This window comes from Acinonyx jubatus, chromosome E2, assembly GCF_027475565.1.
Source record: "Acinonyx jubatus isolate Ajub_Pintada_27869175 chromosome E2, VMU_Ajub_asm_v1.0, whole genome shotgun sequence".
Lineage (NCBI taxonomy): Eukaryota > Metazoa > Chordata > Mammalia > Carnivora > Felidae > Acinonyx > Acinonyx jubatus.
The window spans coordinates 29,435,858-29,441,264 of record NC_069396.1 but is presented as its reverse complement, the minus strand read 5'-3'; positions in this window follow the sequence as shown (position 1 = coordinate 29,441,264).

Sequence of the window (5,407 nt, the reverse complement as noted above, 5' to 3'; positions counted from 1 at the left end):
CAACCGGGCAATGTGGCTCCGCTCGGCGAGCCATAGCTTCCAACACGCGGGCCTGGGGGGGCTGGCGTGGAGAAGGCAGAAGATGAGGAAACGCACAAGCACGTTTCACGCCTCTGCTCGCTTTGTGTTTGCGGACACCTTCTCGACCAAAGCAAGCCACACAACCAAGCTCAGGGTCAAGGGGCTCCCACGGAAATAACGGAACGAAGGGCATAGATCCAGGGAGGCCGAAGGCTCGCGGAGGAGGCGTGGCCTGATTGCCAAACCGAGGCTGCCAATTGACCAGAACTCATTTCATCCGACCGTCGGCTGCACGGGATGTCTCATCTGTGCCACACCGAGGCCCGAGCCCCGACTTTCTCCCTGGGCTGCCGTGGGGCGGGTTGCCTCGTACCACTGAATGATGCACTCCCCCTTCCGGAAAGATCAGCCAGTGCCTGGAGGCTGGCCTTCAACAGGCCCACTCAGGAGCCCGAGTGAAGCTCTACAGAAATACGAAGCCTAGGGTACAAACTCAGACGGCAGCAGAAACACTGAGTAAATGAAACCGAATTCCCTGAGCGCAGGCACACTTTTGTTCATACGTAAAATACAGAGAAATAGTCTTTTAAGTCAACGTGGAAATACGCCCTCTACTGTTTTCCTTAAAACGTGGTCCCTCTGGGGTCTGAATGTTGCTTTCCACTTTCGTTAGTATCGTGGTTGTCGTGGTGTATTTCCTCCACCCTAGGAAAGAAGAAATACAGACACGAGGACAAATGGCCGTTATTAGTCGGTGTTGGTGTTGGGCACCGATAGAGGGTGGCGGAGACTGTGACACGTGGACAAGCACTCGGTTCGTGTGGACGATTCATCTGCTTCGTGGGAGCCACCTCTGGCTGGGGGCTGGGGGGGGCCGGGGGAGCCATCTCTCATGGCTTCATTTTCTTTTTTTTTTTTTTTAATTTTTATTTTTTTTCAACGTTTATTTATTTTTGGGACAGAGAGAGACAGAGCATGAACGGGGGAGGGGCAGAGAGAGAGGGAGACACAGAATCGGAAACCGGCTCCAGGCTCCGAGCCATCAGAGCCTGACGCGGGGCTCGAACTCACGGACCACAAGATCGTGACCTGGCTGAAGTTGGACGCTTAACCGACTGCGCCACCCAGGCGCCCCTCATGGCTTCACTTTCAAAAGAAGCTACAAATCTGGATTTTGATACGAACTCTTGGAGGGTGGCCCTCAGTTAATGAAAGGAACATGTAGACCAAAGGAAATGCATTTGTGGCCAGATCTAGCCCATGGGGCACTGGTTTTCAGTCTCTGGTCTGAAGGACTCCATCGCACTGATAGGGAAACTGAGGTTCAGAGATGGGAAAGGCCTTGCCTGAGGTCACAAATAGTCCATTTCAGAGATTTATTCACTTAAAAAAATGTTTAAATGTTTATTTATTTTTGAGAGAGAGAGAGAGAGAGAGAGAGAGCTGGGGAGGGGCAGAGAGAGAGGGAGACACAAAATCCAAAGCAGGCTCCAGGCTCTGAGCTATCAGCACAGAGCCCGACGCGGGGCTTGAACTCATGAACCATGAGATCATGACCTGAGCGGAAGTCGGACACTTCACCGAATGAGCCACCCAGGGGCCCCGTCAGAGATTTCACTAGCATCAAACTCCTTAGATTGTCTCATGGCCTGGCCTTTGATACTTTCCCAGCCTTAGTTTCCGGAAGTTCTGTCTTTCTCAGTTATGCAAGTATCCCTCAAACCGACCTCACCATTAAAAAGAGAAGCTAAATGCTATTCCCCCTTCAGCAATCCCAAGCCTTGCTCAACTCCCCAAGGATAACCCAGGCAGCAACCCCAGATGCACCAAACTCCGAAGCCAGCGCGGTGCTGGGACAGGAACCCACGGCTTCGGGCCTCCGGCACAGCCCTCCTCCTCCGCCCCTGCTTTGAAGTAAGACTCCTTGCAAAATCAGCAGCCTCTTCAGCAGCCCGAGACACCAACACAGCCGTGACTTTGCTCATCGGGGCCTTTCCCACGTGAGCCTCGGTAAACACGTCCCCGAGAGCACCTGAACTCAATATCAGCCCGGGCCCGGGGATTAGCAGGCAGAAGGGGCCGCAGAAGTGGGATCCTTTATACGTTTTCATATCTCTCCTCTCCAGGAAAACAAACAGCCTCTGCTGAGTCTCAATTGTCCTCTCTGGCCGGGTCTGTGATCATCCTAAGAAGGCAGCCAGCCCATCAGCCATGGAGGCTGTCGTGTGCTAATAATGCAAGATGCTCCTGGAAACCTCCCCATACGTGGTAAGTTAGGTGTGGGGTCCGCTTCGACAAAATGTTCCCTTTCCGCATTCAATTACGGCTCTTTGATAATGATCATTATTATAACGATAATTATTTTTATTGTTCTCACTTCGGTATTATATATCATAAGGCAATCCCCCAGGTTGAATTTATGACCAAATAAATCAGCCGACAAAGGAGAACAGCCTTGCCTTGTTCGGTATAATATTTTAGTTGTATTTGCATTTGGAGGAGGATTTGTGGCGAGCTGAAGGATTAAATCCCATGAAATCATTATACAAATTTCAAAATGTCAAGTGCTCTGATGGAGATTATGATTTTATCTTCTTATTTTGACAGGAAACCGCGTGTGGCCACCTCTGTCTTAGAACAAGCGAGGAAGGGAGGCCAGGGGAGACCAAAGAAAGATAGAGGCACTTGCAAGTTTCCTGATCAGCTGTCTTTTTATTCTGCTCGCTTGTACGACAGAGCGTAATAGACATTTTCCTTTGCACAAAATAATAAAAGCAGTACTTATCGCGCGGTGCCTCCAGCCAGTGGCAAAAGGAAATTAGAAAAGTCCAATGAAGCTGAGAAGTAATTAATCATCATACAGTGGGGCCTGTCAAATCAGAAGGGTCCTTCCAGCTGATAATGCTCCCCAACTCAATTTAGACTGATAGAAATTAGAATTTTTTTTCTCCTCTGGCAAAAACAAAAAGACTCTGGAGTTAGCACAAACGTGGCCAGCTGTTGGCTTTCTTGACTGCCTGACCCATTTCCAGCGATGTCTGCATCAAGTTTAACTCAAGCCAAAATTGAGGCAACGCCGTTTACTCCTCAAGGCAAAGGGGAATCAAAACTATACGGTTTTAAGACGCACCCCGCCCACCGCCGCCTTCTTTTTCCCCTCCGCCCTCGCCGTCTAACCCCGGCTAGGTAAGAAAAATTAAAGTTTGGGTCTATTGATCAAGTCAGCTGATCTCCCTCCCCATAGAGCTGTGGGGAGGGAAGCCTTTACCACCGTCTATAATGAGGCCAGACTCTTTGGAGATCGAGGAGAACAAATAAAATGGGTCCAGTAGAAAGCGCTGAGGGCTCCAGGCAGACCAAAGAGGATAGCCACCTGCTTTCAGAGGTTCTTGAGCTCTGGGGGGGATGGGGAAGATGGCAGTCGCTCGACGGAAGACATCTGCCTCTTGGAACAACGTAAGCAGTTTACCCCACAGTCCGCTGCTTCCCCCACTCACCACCGGCACTAATCCTGGTCTCACCGTGATCCAAAGGGCCAGGTCGTATTTTTACTGCCTCCTCCAGGTACTCCTGAAGGTGAGGGTCTCTAAGAGGCCAGGGCGGGGATCTTGAATTCAAATGTCTGCGGACCCTGGGATGGAAAGGACGTAGGCGAAGCTGGCAGAGGCTGAACAGTAGGGAATGGTGGGGACTGTGGCCAGTTGGAGCTGGTCTGTCTTTCCCGAAGCAAATAGCCTTTACTTGCCTCTAAGGAATCATTGTCGAGGGACCGTTCATACACTACGTTGACGGGTCTTCTGATTGGCCACAATAAGCTTCAAGTCTAGAATTTAACATAACGTCTTCTAGTTTTTGAATATAGGCAACTCATGAAATGAAGAAAAAAAAAAATACGTGAGGGCATCCACCATCGCCTACCACTTGTGGCTTTGGTCTACAGTAAAGTGACGGCCTCAGCAGACACCGTGTTTCAGACGAGGCTTTGGGTCCTGCGGGGCCGGGCTTTGAATCCTGGCCCCACCCTCGGCAGCAGTGAGCTGCAAATCGAACAGCTTCGCTGTTACTACCTCAATTTCCTCATCGGTCAAAAGCGGGCCACAATCAGTACCTACCTTATAAGCTGGTGAAAAACGCAGTGCCCAGCCCAGCGCTGGCACACGTCAGCGTCCAACTCAGGGCAGCTGTTCATTGGCTCATCACCCTGAGCCAACCACTCACCCTGCCTCCATTTCAACACGGTCTCCAGATACCCCGCTACGGATACCCTGTCCCCTTAGCACTCACACGGACTTTTTGTTACCTCCTCACTTGGAACTTGCTATCCCGATACTAGTGATTTCCTTCCATTTGAGAGGCAAAGCAGGAACCCACCAAGTTGTCAGAATCATGGGATTTCAGATTCAGCAGTTGCTCAGAGCAAGCCTATTCTTATGTGGGAACCATAAGGGTCACCACCCCCCCCTCCCCTCCCCCAGTCAACATGGCCGCGCTCTCGCTCTCGGTTGCATTGTCTTGCTTACCATCTGAGGCCTGGGGGCGCAGGTTAACTTAGAGGGCAGTATGGTGACTCAGAGGAAGATAATTTCCCATACGTGGTATTCACCTAGTGAGCCTTGGGTGCCAAAGGTCTCAGCGATACCCACTCCTTTGGCTTCCTTCACGACTGATGGCGGAAAAACCACCACATTGGTGACAACCACCATGGCCGACAATCACGGCCATGTCTTTCACATCGTGATAGCAACACCGCATGGTTAAATGTTTCCATCCCCTTCTTACCGATGAAGAAACTGAGGTTCCGAGAGGTGAAGTAACTCGCCAAAGGCCACACGGCTAGCGTGCGCCAGAACTAGGTTCGGCCACATTCACAACTCATGCTACCTCCGCCATTTTACTTTGGGGAGAACACCCTGGTGGGTTGTCTTTCTCCACTCTCTCGACTTCTTTCTTTTACGGTCCTGCTCATCCACTCACTCACTCACCCAATATTTACAGAGTGCCTGCTCTGTGCCAGGCTTCTCCTTAGGAAGTCCCAGTATGGTTTCCAGCCATAGTAACCAATGGACTGTGGGGCCTCGGGGAAGAGCGGACGGGAGCCAGGCCTTAGGGTCCCCTCCGAGGCAATTCATAGCAGCTGGCACTGGGGCTCCGCTGCTGTCACGGAGACTCGCCAATGCAGACACCCAGTGCACAGAGCACATACAGATACAAACATCTGACAAGAGTCCTGAGGAGTGGCCCCCAGCTCCGCTCCATGTGCTGGATCGGAGCTCGGCTGCCTCTCCAGTTGCCTTGTCAACCCCATAGGGAAGAGGTCAGCAAACTTATTTTGTAAAAGGCAGACAGTAAGTGGCTTTGGTTCTGCCACTTACCTGGGCTCTGTTAC